Source organism: Ranitomeya imitator, chromosome 7 (genome assembly GCF_032444005.1).
Source record: "Ranitomeya imitator isolate aRanImi1 chromosome 7, aRanImi1.pri, whole genome shotgun sequence".
Lineage (NCBI taxonomy): Eukaryota > Metazoa > Chordata > Amphibia > Anura > Dendrobatidae > Ranitomeya > Ranitomeya imitator.
In genome coordinates, this window is record NC_091288.1 from 71,383,176 (window position 1) to 71,399,372 (window position 16,197).

At 42.7% G+C, this 16,197-nt stretch overlaps 1 long non-coding RNA gene across 2 annotated transcripts in view; it reads right to left on the reverse strand.

Moving 5' to 3' along the window:
- Positions 1-9,285, reverse strand: part of LOC138644726 (uncharacterized) — a 46,390-nt gene extending 37,105 nt beyond the window's left edge. Inside the window, exons 1-2 of one of the 2 annotated variants that reach the window (XR_011314655.1) lie at positions 7,890-9,285; positions 2,564-2,610 (exon numbers count right to left, since the gene is read on the reverse strand). This is a non-coding gene — a long non-coding RNA (uncharacterized lncRNA). The remainder of the gene's footprint in view (positions 1-2,563; positions 2,611-7,889) is intronic. The other variant, XR_011314654.1, reaches the window with a different exon arrangement.
- Positions 9,286-16,197: the final 6,912 nt, after the last annotated feature.

Genomic DNA, 16,197 nt, shown 5'->3' on the forward strand with positions numbered 1-16,197 from the left:
AAACAGCAGCCAAAGCGTTCCAAACGTACTTTTGTAGACCCCATGGATATCCGGAACAGGTTCTCACCGACCAAGGTACAGCCTTTGAATCAGAGATCTTCAGAGAATTCTGTAATATATATGGTTGCAAAAAGATCCGGACGACGGCCTATCATCCACAAACAAACGGCTTATGCGAGAAGATGAACCATATTGTAATAGACCTACTAAAGACTTTACTTGAGACAGAAAGGAATCAATGGCCAGAGAAATTGAGCTCCACCAACTGCACCCCAGCTTACCTTATGCGTGCAAGACCCGGCCAATTACCAATCGATCTAGAAATGGGAATTCTGAAACCAGACGCAGAAGTTCAAGACTCCAATTGGGATATCTTACGGCAAAAGCAGTATCGCCAAGTGCAAGAGAGTGTGGAAAGAAGCCTTCAGCAAACTAGAGAAAGACAAGAGCGAACTTTCAACAAAAATGCTCTAGCGACCCCATTAAGACCGGGTGACCAAGTGCTCAAGAGAAACCGTCGAACCAATAAACTAGACAATCAGTGGGAAGCCGTACCCTACACAGTTTTACCAACAAGAATGGATAATCCTAAAATGTGTCTCATTAGCAAAAACGGAGGCTTAACATCTGTATTAGTGTCAAGAGACAATCTTAAATTGTGTCCGGAAGCATTGAAAGAGCCAGAAGTTGTCCAGCCAGAACCAGAAGTTATTCAACCCATGCAGGTCCAACCAGTAAAGGAAAAAGAAGAGGAAATGTATCACACCTCTATAGGAGACTTTCCCAAAACCCTACTAACATACCATGGTGCAGTAGTGGTTCCCATGGTGGCATTTTACCCAACACCGAACCCAATACCAGAAGTCCCAAGACAGGAAGAGGCTGACCCCGTACTACAGGAGGTTCCAGGCCAGGAAGAACAGATTCCTGATCAGAGTAATCCCATTCACGGTGGACTTGCCAACTCCATAGTCATGGAATTATCTTTAGCAGAGCGGGCAGATACTACATCCACAGTAGACAGTAGTACACCACATGAAGAGACACCGCTATTACGTAGATCACAGCGTAGTACCCAGGGTCAATTACCGGCCAGGTATGCGGATAACCAACTATAAAACTATAGTCATTGTTATCATTCTGCAACGTTTAAGCCCAGTACCTACAGAGACTTGTCTGTATGAACTTATTGCATATTCTTGAACTTTTTATCAGCCCGGAGGCACTAAATCAAAGCTCCGGAAAGACTGCTTTTTGAACTTTGCTTTTTGCTCTTTTTGAACTTTCTTTAGACTTTATATTGGTAACTCCGTTGGAAAAATGGAACTAAATTCTTGGACACAAAGTGCAGTGCCTTTCCTAGTACCTTCAAGGATAGAACTATATTAATGGACACTATTTGAAGTGACTTTTTACAGAACTCTATTTTTGTTTCCTTGAGTGGTTTTTGTAACTTTTCATTTTTAAGACTCTGTACATATTAATTGTTATTTCAAAATGTTATCGTCCCACAGTCCCGGAGTACTGTTCTTAACTAAGGGGGAATGTGGCACCCCTAGGGGTATTTGCCACAAAAACAGTTACTGACACTAAATACAAATACTAAAATAGCAAGACTGCACTACCACCTCCGGCCAGAAGGGGGAGCTCCAGAGACTCCCCTTGATCCATTCTGGTCTGAGAGAAGAACTGGCAGTTGGGCTAAGGAGCTGAAAGTAAGAGGTCATACAACTGAATTTCTAACAGTCCTATGATGGTTTCCAGGCCCAAATCACCGGCCTGAGGAGAAAAGGGACGGAGAAAAGGACATTGTGAGAACCGGGTAGCATTAATCACTACCCAGAACAGGCGCAAAGACGGATACCGGATCCGTGGCTGTATTCATTATATATAATACAGCAACCGGAAAAACGTGAGGTGATATCAGCTTCACTAGGGCCGGACGCAGCAACAGACACAGAGTTCAGCGGCACTCCTGGAGGGGGTAAGCCGATAAAAGGACTCGGGTTGCCTGTCGAACCAGGACCCGGGGGGGACAGATTGGGCCGGCAGCCAGTTCACATACAGCAGCAGGGCCACACAGAAACTGCGTACAATAAGAGGCGAAGACCCCGGCAGGGTCAAAGTAACTCAGAGTTCCCATACAGACTCCGGTGACAGGACTGGTTGTAAATCCCTTTATGTTGAAGTAAACTGGTTAAACGTTTCAGTGCCTCAGACTTTCATTTGGACAATAGCTATCTATCCAGGATCAGGATCATCACCGCTGAGAGAACCTGCTGCTGATCAAGTAAGTGCCTGTTCCCTCATGATACCCCTTACACTGTGCATTGCCTGAGGCCACAGCACCGGGTCAAGCCACCCGTGATATCTCCCTCAAGAGACAGACCCTATTGGTCCGGTGCTGGGTACCCCGGTCTCCTGGGCGTCACACATACAACATCCATCCAGCTGAAAAACTTGCCATATGCGGTCCCTTATTCAACAACATAACTACCTTTTTCATATACAGAAGCTCCAAAAAAATCTCAATGTTTGTAAAAGTCATGCCATGGTGACAAACCTTATGAAGAGTGTCTCTTAAGTTTCTCCACTCTTTTTTGGATTTTTCTATAAGGGAGAGGAAAAACTGTTGAAATAAAAAGCAAAATCGGAAAAATCATCGCTTTTATGATCAAAATCTTACCACTTAAGGTCAAGTCTCTCAGGTGCCAAAAATTTAACTTACGTTTTACGCGCAATCCACATTCCTCCCAGCTTTCATGGCCTCATAAAACCCATTCACACAATAAAGAGACATGACACTTTTAATGCTGGATAAAAATGGCCATGTAGTTTATTTAAGGTTACATAAAACCAATTTAAAAATGACCAATAAATAAATTCCTCAATTCACCATCCAAAGTTCCAAAATTTCCAATAAACCAATCCACCCATAAATGGGTGATTTTCCCACCAGGCCAAGACTCAGCGAGTCATGGCCCCCCAAAACCACACAGCCATTTTTCAATAATAGTTTGCAAGTCCAAATTAAAAATATCGAGGCCAATAACGGATAAATGAACCATATCTGGCCTAAATAAATGTGGTAAAAAACCTTCTAAGTCCATATGCCTAAAAAAAAAACTGGTAACCAGAGGTAAAAATTTCTTCATAGATTTATTGACCCTTTTGCGGATTTTATCTAAAAATGAAAACTGATTGTGATGCCACAAAAGTCTGGGAATGATTAAATTGAAATTATGCCCCATAGTGAAAGGGGGAAGAGGGTCGCTTTTGTATCCGCGTTGGGCACCTGTCGATAAAAAATTGACCACTGACGAGTATGTAGGGAATCAGCTATTGATACAAATTTGCTTTTTCTTAAATTAGCTTTCAGCCATATATTAAATTTCAAGCATGTTAGAACTAACTGCCTTACAATTTTTGAAGCCCAAGTGTTTTTTGAGGATAAGGTGTTGATGGAAAAAACTACCGCTTCATTAGAAAAAAATAATAAAATTCTAGAATTTTATCAATGGGCCCCATAGATGTATGCCCAGAAAAACTGAAAAAAGTTCTAAAACCATTGAGTTACAAGTTATTCTTTTAGACACCCAGCTTTCTGGCCATTGGACAAATGTCCAATGGGAAATAAATAACATACTACAACCAAAATTGCTATCTGCTGAAAAAAGGAAAGGAAAAGAGTTGGCTGACACAAAAAGGGTTGCCAGAAATATCTACCGTTAAAATTTGACAAAAAAGAAAGCCAGATCTTAGCCTCCTCTTTTAATTCGGAATGGATTCTGACATGAGAATTAGGTGAAGACAGGCCTTTAGTAGCATCGCAATGGCTTCTAGAAAAAGCGCGACCTATTGGGATAATACGCGATGCAAAATTCAATAATCCTAGTAAGGATTATATTTCTTTAAGTGTAACCTTGCTTTTGGACAAGAAGTTAGATAATGCAATGCGCAGTTTGATAATTTTATCCTCAGGAAGTCTAACTTCCATTCTCTGTGAATCAAGTGTGATACCCAAAAATTCGATGGATTTTAATGGACCAACCGTTTTTTCGTGAGCAATTGGTACACCAAAGTAGCTGCATAATTGAATAAAGCTATCGAGAGTGTTTCCACTCTCTGTCTCCATATAGACGAATTGGCTGGACCAACAAAAAGGAAATCGTCTAGGTAATGAAGAATGCCTGTATCTTTACAAGTATACTGCAAGACCCAGTGAAAGAAAGAAGAAAAACTTTCAAAATAAAAACAGGACAGAGAAAAGCCCACTGGTAGGCATTTGTCAAAAAAGAAACAATCATCAAAATAAAAACCTAGAGAATTGAAACCGTCCGGATGTACGGGAAGAAGTCTAAAAGCAGATTTAATATCTGACTTAGACATTAAAGCATTACTGCCGAACCTCCTGAGGATGTCTAATGCATTATCAAATGACAAATAAGACACTGAGCACACGGCCTTGTCTATTTCATCATTCAAAGATAAGCCTTGTGGGTAAGATAAATGGAGAATAAGCCGAAAAGAGCCGGAATATTTTTCAGGAACAATACCCAATGGTGAAACACGAAAATTGTTAAAAGGGGGGGATAAAATAGGCCTGAAACTCTACCCAACTGAATTTCATTAATAATTTTATCCCTAGCAACATCAGAGTGAACCATTAAAGAAGGTAAATTATCAACAATCTTGCAGCCAACCCCTTTAAATTGAGGTATGGAAAAACCTTCAGAAAAACCTTTAAACAAAAGTTTACTGGTCTCCTGATCTGGGTATTCGTTTAGCCAGGACACCATGTTTTCCAGAATCACTGGAGTCTGCACTTTTTGAATTATGATCTTTAACTGAAGACTGTTGGGCTGCTTGTTTTTTAAAGCATTTTTACATAGGATGAGAGTTCCCACAAAATGAGCATTCATGGCATAATCTGCAGTTGTTCCACTTACAAAAGGATTCATTGAAAGCGAAACAAACACCCTGTTTAGTCATGGTAGTTGCAGGTTGTTTGCTATTACTGTGTCTTTGGGGAAGCATAAAGTTAATCCATAGACCAATGTCTTTAACCCCCCAGTGGACCTCTGGATGAACAGATAATTTGTGTCTAAATACTTCATCATAATTAAGCCAGGCGAAACCGCCAAAGTTGCGGTAAGCCTCCAGAATTATATCCAAGTGTTGAAATAATTTGCTGCAGAGATTAGGGGATTTTTCGCCCAAAACCACAGCAAAAATAGAAAAACCTTGTACCTAGTTGTTAAAAGATTTAAGATTACTGCGTTTAAACTCATCAGACTCAGCTTTGTCGTCCTTCTTTTCAGACTTAATAAGCTGATATCTGCAGGTCCTCTCGCCTTGATCCGGCGCTTTGTAGAATCGCTGCTGAAGCTGCCGATGTGCTTACCGCCAATGACACCGCAGCGCTTTTACAGCTGCGGTGCTCAGGAGACCTCCCGGCAGCTTGAGATGACGTGGCCAGAGCTTTGCGATGATGGCAGGCTGTGAGACTTCGGAGCAGGAGGGCGCCGTAACTTCCTGTTCTCCTCTGGCCGCCGTAGTTAGATGTTGGCAGCGATGCTGAAAGAGAGTACGGGGTCTGCTGCCTCCTGGACCTCACTGTAGCGATGGAGGATGGATGGGCCGGAGGATCTTGACATGGCGGCTGGAGCTGAATGCTTTGTTCTGGAGGAGGAGGGACAGCGTCAGCAACTGCCAGAGGAGGTTTCATAGCCAGGCAGTGCTTAAGCCATTCCACTCCATCCTCACCACCCGCTCTTGACAGGAGCTGCTGAAGAAGATTCTCCATCCTCAGGGTAGGTCTCTTCTTTTTCTTCTTTTGCCGACGGAATAGGAAAAACCCCATAAGCAGGAGTTTATGTATTTCAAAAAAAGAGTGCCAAACACATTAACAGCTAATGAAAAACCAGTAAAATGGGCGCCAAAGGAACCAGAAAAAAACAGATAAAACCACTTCTTTAAAACCATCATACAAATATACCTTGACCTTTCTTTGACCTTTCCTTGTGAAACAGCCATAGAAATGAATAATTCCAGGATCTATGAGGCCATGAGACCCCCGTCATATTCCTTTGTGTATTTATGCGGGGGGCTAACATTACCTTCCAAATCCTTAGTAGATAATACTCCCAGCACTTTGATAGCACCCTCCTCACAATTTAGTCCTCCATTTTAACTCTGTCATCCCAAAAACATTTAAAACTGCATTTATTTAAATTCACTCAAAAGCCAGATGCACCACAGAAAAAATCCAAAAGAAACGTAACCCTACTCATAAACAGAACACTTTCACTCACAGCCACAACATCATCCATATTTCAAAGAACTTTAACATGCCTACCACCACTACTAGGTACTAACAATCCTCGTACAAACATAACAAAGGTTAAATCACACATACAAACAAGACAGGGGACAACCAAGCCTTACTCCAGACATAATATTCACTTTCTCACTCAGCCACCCATTAACAAGAAACTCACTTGACACAGGATCATACAAAGACAATATGCCATTCAGAAATTTTTTAGGAAATCCCATTATTTACAGAAGTTTAAATAAAAACACATGCAAAACCCTATCAAATGCTTTCTCAAAGTCAATTGCAAGAACCATCACTCACACTTCTTTCAGGCACAGTACACAATTGGTCCTCATCCACAACACAACCAATCACCTTACGCATATGATTCGACAATTTGCTGTAATTTTGTAATCTGAATTTAACAATGTTATAGGTCTCCAATTCTCTAAGCACTTCCTCTCACCTTTCTTATACACAAGCACAACCACACCCTCCTTCATAGATTCACACAACTTACCATTCTCCCACATATACTTACATATTTCAGTCAAATCAGCACCGAGAGCATCCCATGCTTTCACATAGAATTCTACCAGTAATCCAACTTTTTAGCACTCTTTATTGCATTTTCCACTTCATCCATAATCACATCCTCATTACAAATATCACATTCACCACTCTCCAACTTATTCTCTAACCCATTCAACACTTCTGTAACAAGACCAGAATCAATTCATCTTTTATCATATAACTTGCTATAGACGTCATTCACCTCCTCTATCACACTCTCAGCCGACACATAAATCGTTCCCATCCAGGACTTCATTCATATCAACCTTTCTCCCATTCATTTTCTTAAAAAAGAGCATTGTACATTTTTCTCAAGATGTTCTATTTTGGTACGAAAAATGATTTATTTTCCTTTTTCATCCATAACATGTTTTAATTCATTCTTCGTCCCAACCCACAAATCAGACACATCCATCCCACTTGCTTTTCACTTTCTTAACCAGTCTATTCGCCTGCTTAAATCACTATATCTGCTCTGATAAATAGCAGATTTTTTCATTGCCCCATTTTTGGAAAAAAATGTTGCAACACACCTTAACCCAGTCCCTCCAATAAAACTCCAAAAAAGCATACATGCTAAATTCCTCTTACACTCGCTCCACTCTTTATACTTTATTTTCAATTCATTCACCACATCTTCATACTGTAAGGCTGCCGTCACACTAGCAGTATTTGGTCAGTATTTTACATCAGTATTTGTAAGCCAAAACCAGAAGTGGAACAATTAGAGGAAAAGTATAATAGAAACATATGCATCACTTCTGCATTTATCACCCACTTCTGGTTTTGGCTTACAAATACTGATGTAAAATACTGACCAAATACTGCTAGTGTGACAGCAGCCTAACAATCTTTCATTCAACTTCCATACCCCACCCCCATTCACACGGTCATCAATTACATTAAACACACCTCAAAAAACACCTATGATCAGAAAAAAGTAGAACATTCTGTACAAAATTCATAGTCAACATATTTTTGGAAAATAACATTTTACCTATTCTGGATACAATACAACCCCTATCAGCATGGTATGTCAGCGGTGGTGGGATGTCAAATTCAAGAACAGCTGCATCTAGAATGGAGAAATCAGAAATGATATTGGATTATTTTTTACTAGTTATTTCACAATTCCCTTCTGAGATGCAATTAAAGTTCCCAACTAAAACTGTAGGCATTTTTACTGGGAGAAACAAACCTAGTTTTTCTAAAAGAGCCAGCTTCCTTTTTTTTGCCCTTATATGATAGACAGTACGCATTAATAACTCTAACCCTCCACATCCTATAGCTAGCATGTGCAATTATACATCTACCTACTTATACCACAGTGTAGCTATCTAGACTAATCTCCCTGTTGCCCATTAATATCCCTAAACCATCATTTTTATTAATACATGAGCCAGACCACATATGCTGCCCATAAGGCCAGTCCTTATCACTTGGAGAGTCAATAATCCCGGATTCCTGAAGAAAGTAGATATCTGTATTCATTTGTTTATTATAATCTAGTATGGTTGCCCTCCTGGATTCGGATCTATTTGTCTTACATTCAGGGATGCAATGCCCCAACAAGCTTGGGGAGCCATAACATGATGGTATTATAAACATGATGATAAACATACCACCTCCTAATCAACCATTTTTGTCTTCCATCTGTAACTGCAACTCCTAAAATCTTTTTACGTCTGCAAAAATGCCTAAAAAAGCACTGGCGTTAGGAGAGAATACATTCTGAGGGTAACTACTTTTACTCACCGGACTTGCACAATTTTCACCGGCGTCTGCCCAATGCATTCTGGGCTTCTTACAGGAAGTTCCAGGTTCCTTGTTCTTGGAGGAACTTGTCGAAGTGTAGTCACCTTGATTTCCAAAACTGTCCAACTCCTCCTCAGTAGCAATCCAAGATACATTGTGATACTTACCAAGAGACTCATCCAACGCCCCCTCCCCACAGACCTGAATATGATGAGGTAGCTCATACTTAAAGGGAACCTGTCACCCCGTTTTTTCAGTAGGAGATAAAAACACAGTTAAATAGGGCCTGAGCTGTGCTTTACAATAGGGTATTTTTTGTCCCTTGATTCCCTACCTATGCTGCCGAAATAACTTACCAAAGTGTCCTTTTTCGCCTGTCAATCAGGCTGGTCAGGTCAGATGGGCATGGTCACAGCGCTGTTTCTCCCCCACATCTTGCTTATGTTCCCGTTGGTGGCGTAGTGCTTCTCGCATGCGCAAGTGCCGAATTCACTGCGCAGCTGTAGAAAAAGAGCGCGCTCGCCGCTATTCAGCGGTTTCTCGGTGGGCGCGGCCATCTTCCTGAGGCCGCGCGTGCGCAGATCGAGTCTCCTGCTTCCCGGGGCTTCAGGAAAATGGCAGCGGGATGCCGCGCGTGCGCAGATGGACATCGCGGTGGCCATTTTCCTGAAGCCCCGGGAAGCAGGAGACTCGATCTGCGCACGCGCGGCCTCAGGAAGATGGCCGCGCCCACCGAGAAACCGCTGAATAGCGGCAAGAGCGCTCTTTTTCTACAGCTGCGCAGTGCATTCGGCACTTGCGCATGCGAGAAGCACTACGCCACCAACGGGAACATAAGCAAGATGTGGGGGAGAAACAGCGCTGTGACCACGCCCATCTGACCTGACCAGCCTGATTGACAGGCGAAAAAGGACACCTTTGTAAGGTATTTCGGCAGCATAGGTAGGGAATCATGGGACAAAAAATACCCTATTGTAAAGCACAGCTCAGGCCCTATTTAATGGTATTTTTATCTCCTACTGAAAAAACGGGGTGACAGGTTCCCTTTAACTTCACAACTTTCAGTTTGGGGCTTGACCTCCTCATGTGCATCCATGATTTCAGGAGGTTGAGGTTTGTCATTAAGATCCGGGACTGAAATCTGTGGAATGTCAACAGCAGCAATGGCCACCTGAGACTTCAGCATGAGACCTAGGACTAGCCCTGGCCTTACATTCCAATACTTATGGTACTCCTCACCACAAGCATTGCACATAACACCATTTGTGCAGTCTTTTGCCATATGGCCAGAATCATTGCAATTCCTGCAAGTTGGCATCTCCCCGCATCTATCCTGGGTATGCCCGAAATTATTTTATCTCCATCCATCCCATCATCATCCATACCTATCCCTCCCTCATCAATACATCCATCCATCATGTATCCCACTTTATTTTTTAATCAAATTACTTAAAATAAAAGAAATAAAACAAAAAAAAACATGAGGCAGACATCTAAATTAAGGAGGGGTGGAGGTGTACGTGGAAGAGGGAAAGGGGGCAAACACGGTTTTGTTATTATTGTTTTTTTGCTTAACTTTGGGGAAGCAACAAAATGAAACAAAGCAAAATAGAGTGTAACCATGGCTGGGTGTGGCTGGTATTATTGTCTAGTCAGCTGAAGGTGTGGAGAAGTCCTGTGTGATCCATGTGTTTCATTTTTATGAATGTTAGCTTCTCCATGTTGTCTGTGGACAGGCGGATGTGCCTGTCTGTGATTACACCACCTGCGGTGTTAAAGACATTTTCTGACATGACAACTGCTGCATGGTAGGCTTCTACCTCCAAGGCATACAGGGCAAGCTATATCCATGTGTCCAATTTTAACACCCAATAGATAAATGGGGCAGACTCATCAGTTAGTGTGGACACGTACTCTTCCACCATGATGAGGAAACGCTGCCTCCTGCTGATACAGGCAGTATCACATGGTGGTGCCAGATGCTATGGCTTACTTATAAAGTTTTGACAAATTACAACCATGCTAACCCTAGCTTTCGAGATGGTGGTGGTGCTACAGCTGTGTTGGCAACTTTCTCCTCCATCTCTGCCTTGTTGTTCCCCTGAGCCGATGCGGTCACGTGGGAAAGCCATTAGTAGTTTCTCTACCAGCGTGTTCTTGAATTGGCACATTTTTTGATCTTGCTCCAGTGATGTTACCAACAATCATGTCCTTGTAACAAGGATCTAGTAGGGTGACCATCCAGTAATCTGCACTGGTGACAATACGGGCAACTAGGCTGTCATTGTGCAGGTACTGCAGCATATATTGGCTCATGTTTGCCAAGCTCCCCAGAGGCAAAGAAAAGCTGTCCTCGGTGGGTGGTGTATCATCTGGGTCCTTACTATCCCCCCAGCCACACTCCAATGATGCCCATGAGCTGAACTGACAGCCACCCTTCTATGTAAAATATGAAAACATATATTTTTGCCTAAAATAAAGAGGAATTGTGTCATCTTTAACTTTGGGCCTTTTGGAGATAATTTCATCTTCAACTTGCCTAACTGTTCATACTAACAGTAAGTTTGACCAGTGGTGCCAAAACATTTACATGCCACTGTACCTGCATTAAGACTTCAAAGAAAAAAGACAGCGCCACAATGGATGGTGAAAAATTAAAAACTCACATTTATTCTGCCTTCTGCTACAGAAGGCAGAATAAATGTGAGTTTTTATTTTTTCACCATCCATTGTGGCGCTGTCTTTTTTCTTTGAAGTCTCGGTACGTTGTCCGGGATGGGCTCCCTGGTTCTGGACGTGCGCCTCTGTGTCCGCTGAGACCTTTATTTGTAAAGAAAAAAAAGGGTGCGGTTTTGACTTTTTTTCTGTCTTGACTGTACCTGCATTAGTCATCAGCAGGGGATAACAGCTACCCAATATTTTCTGAACATGCAGGGTCTTCTATACAGCAACCTCCTTCACCGTCTTATGGACTTGCTCAATTTTGCTTTGGATCACAGTTTTTTTTACATCATTGTCATATATTTCTTGCAGACTAGGGGTGTGGCAATGGGCGCAACATGTGCGTTATCTTACGAAAATATTTTTCTCAGGCTATGGGAGAGAGAGTTGGTTTAGACATACTGTACAATACACACACAAATGGATCAGTAATTTTGTGGTTAAGTAACATAGATGATATCCTTTTTTATCTTGCAAAGTACACAGGGATCTGTAAACCATTTCCTGCATCAACTTAATTATAAAAATCTGAATATCAAACTGACTACAAAGATCGGTATTAACAGTATTGATTTTTGGGAAGTGCATTATACTATTTAGAGTCTGCCTATGGGAGGTTTATTATACTATATAGAGGCCTATGGAGAGTGCATTATACTATAGAGGCCAATGGGGGTGCTTTATGCTATATGTAGGCATATGGGGAGAGCATTATACTATATAGAAACCTATAAGGAAAGCATTATATTATATGGAGGCTTACAGGGAGTGCATTATATTATATAGAGGCCTATGGGGAGTGCATTATATTATATTGATTACTATCTGGTGCATTATACTATATGGAGGCCATTTAGGAGGTCATCATACAGTGTGGGAATTACAATATGGGGGCCATCATACAATGTGGGAGATAATATGGGGACTTTGTACAGTGTGGGGATCATCATAGAGGATTGGAGCCATCAAATACTTTGGGGCTACTAATGCGTTAGTATACTGTGTGGGGGTACTATAAAGTGAGGGGGAATTATACTACGTATAAAAGAGCAGCATACTGTTGTAAAGGGGAGCTGTGCAGGGGGAGACACAGGACATAATTAAATATTAAGTTTGCACTTCTTGTTCTATGGGAATGCAGGTTATTGTGACTGTCAAAGGGACACACAGTGTTAGGGCTGGCGGAACGCACCGAGCAAATATTGAGATAATATAGGTGCGTTCGCAGCTCGGGGTCCACCGTGCAGAAGTGGAACCTGCTGCTATATGGCGGTACAACGCCTGAATAGACACGGGTTGCGTCACCCAGTCTGTACAGGAGGGAACTCTGTTGCTTCACAGAGTCGTCGGGATTAGGATAATGCTGTGCACTGTTAACCTCACAGAGGATCACAGCTCACTAACAGAGCAGGTAGCATACTGTGGTCATACAGTCAGTGTCAGCACACAAACTACTCCTCTCCGGAGGTGCCGGAATTCTAGTGGCTATACGCCAGCCCTAAATTCACACACACAAACTCCTCTCCGGTGGTGCCAGAATTCTAGTGGCTATACAGACGACCCTGAGCACATGCAGACACAGACCACAAGGTAGCTAAGCTCATAAACATAAGTTGATACTAGTGCATGGCCGTGCGGCCATGCAAACCTTTTATAGAGGAAGCTCTCCAGGACCTTCGTAGTGGTCCAATAGGAACTGCTTCAGGACCTGAGCATGTGACCTCCGACCTCCAATGAGAGGTCATCCCTTGGGCATGCCCAGTAGAGGAAAAGCAGGACTTAGTCCCAGGAGCATCTGCTTGCCGCAGAACAGTGCTGGTTACAATGGCTGAGTCTGGAAGATCAGCAGTAACCAAGCGCACAGTATCTGCTTGAGCCAGACGCTGGGACCGATGTCTCCGCTGAGCAGGCTCCACTGCGGCTGGAGAAGAATGGGAGACCGCAGCGAAGGTGGTTCGAGATTCCCACTATGCAGCGGCGGGAACTTGACACCTAAGGCCGGAGTCACACTACAGCGAGATACGGCCGAGTCTCGCAGGTTAAAAACAAGCTCCGGAGCGTGCAGCTCCATGTATTGCTGTGCGGCTGCACGCTCCGCTCTGGAGTGCCGGTGCCAGAGCTTGGTTTTAACCTGCGAGACTCGGCCTTATCTCACTGTGTGTGATCCCGGACTTACACACAGAGGGCATTAATACTTTCTAGGGGGCAAAATGTGGGCACTGTTTTCTAGGCCACTTTCACAGGGCATTAATATATTCTAGAGGATTGTTTTACCATCTAGAGGCACACAGTACCACACAGTAGGTGCAGTAATAAGGACACATATGGCAGCAGAGGCTCACTATTGGGGTATCAGCAGGATGAGGAGTTTGTGCACGTTGGGAATAGATGGGGACGGTGCAGGCATTGTGAACAAATGTGTCTTTATTGTAATTTCTGCAGCCAAGTCGTGGCTACAGAAGTTGTGTCGGTCCAGGCCAGGTGGAAAAGACAGGAAAGTGAACAACTCCATCAGAAATAATATCACCTGTAAGTCACTATTAGGGATGAGCGAACTTGTTCAGAAAACATTTGCCAAACTCAAATTCGGCATGAACATTGCACATTCGGATGACCGAGTTCATTAAGGGCTCTTTCAGACGTCAGTGTTTCTGGTAGTAGCATAAGACACAAAACTTCCCGCACACGTGCACACCGATGACACATAGATGACATCCCTGTGTCATCAGTGTGACACGTATCAGCGCCTGGGAATCAGCATTACTGTTTATGCTGTTCCCCCTGTGCCGGGTGCTGAATTGAAGACAGCTCACATCACTGTCCCCTGTTCGCCCTGTGATCAGTTCTAGTAGGGGATAAGGTTGAGAGATGTAGTCAACCGTTAAGAGTGAGAGCAGGTGGTGGCTGATGGGAGTATTTATCAGCCGCTGCCAGCGCTTAAAAAAAATGACTTAGCATTCCCCTGTATTTTTGATAACCAGCCATGCAAAACTGACAGCAGTGGGCTGTGAGCAGATATTAATGGCCTGGGAACATTTATGAATATTGTCTCTTTCCCAGAATATTAACATCAGCCCCAGCAGTTGGCTTTCCCTCTTCTGATTATGAAAATTACCAGACCCCCACATGTTTTTTTCAATTATTTTTTAATTATCAATAAGAACAGTAAGTTCACCTGAGTTTATAGGAGCTATTTCTCTTGCTTTGCAGCAGACAGTGCCAACTGATGAACGGCCACGAGTCTGACACTTGGCAGTCCGGCACTCAACAGACAGCACTGAAGCTACCATGAGACCTAGTGGCTGTGATCTTAGGTAACCTGAGAGGTCTCCAGGCAGCCGAGAGGCTCGGAAACCTAATATGAAACTTTGATGGAGATTTTAAGGTTACTGAAGTTTCAAGCTGCTGGAACACCTGAAGGCTGTAAACTAAGGTTACTTTGGGTGTATACTTTACTGTACTTGTAAATATATAAAAAATAAATGAAAACAAAAAAGTGGAGTCCCCTCCCCCCTCCCCCCCCCGTAATTTTCATAAACAGCTGAGTTAAAGCCGATGGCTAGAGTTTGATGTTAATATTCTGGGAAAGAAGACAATATTCATAAAGGTTCACAGTCTATCAGCTCACAGCTTTATACCTGACCTTTACTGATTATTAAAATGGGGGACCACCCCAAAAACATGACATGGAGTTTTCCTGTGTTTTTGCTAACCAGTCAACCAAAACTAATAGCTGAGGGCTGCAACCCTCAGCTGTCAGCTTGAGCATGGCTGGTTATCAAGAATAGAGGGGTCACCACGCTGTATATTTAAATAAATAAATAAATAAATCATTTTAAAAAAATAGTGCGGGGTCCGCTCCATTTTTGACAACCAGCCTAACTAAAGCAGACAGCTGGGAGCTGGTTTTCACAGGCTGGTCAGGGGTCATGGATATTGCCCCTCAAGCTTAAAAATAGCAGCCCACAGCTGCCCCAGAAAAAAACAGACTCTTCCCACTTGCCCTGTGGTAGTGGCAAGTGAGTTTCAAATGATGCCAATCCATTATTAATGCTTTAGTAATATTGTAAATAAAAACACAGCCAGAATAATAATTTATTTGAAATAAAAACAAAACATATTTTTCCTTTTTTATTTAAAAATAACAAACACAGTTATACCTAACGCACATTCCATTGAAGTCCTTGTCTCCTGTAATAAAAGAAAAGTAAAAAACAACCACATCCCTCACCTGTCCGTCATTCTGTCCCACTCCATAATCCATGTCTGGTGATAAACAGTTGTCAACCTGGACGGTCCTCTTGGCTGAGGAATGAGCTGCTGCATGCGCAGCCTCAGAAACTAGCGGTGACATCATCGAGGTTGCCGCAGAATGCATTCCCAGCCTGGCCTCTGAACTGTGGTGACCTGGGTGAAATCAGCGTTGCACTGTGAGACTTTTTCTCACTGTGCTAGTGGTGATCTCACTGAAGTCACCGCATTTCAGAGGCCTGGCTGGGAACGCAACCTCAGTGACCGGCGGAAACCTCAATGATATCAATGCTAGTCACTGACGCTGTGCATCAGCTCATTCCTCAGTGGTTCTCAGCCTGGATGGTCACATCTTGGCACATCCAGGCTGAAAACTGTTTATCCCCAAACATGGATTAAGGCGTGGAACAAAACAATGGACAAGTGAGGGATATGGTTGCTTTTTATTTTAGTTTTATTACAGGAGACCATGGCTCTAGTGGAATGGATTATAACATCAGTGTGGTTTAATCTAGATTCATGAAAGGAGTCTGTGTCATTCTTCCAATTAAAGGACTTTATTCTGGCTCTGTGTTTAT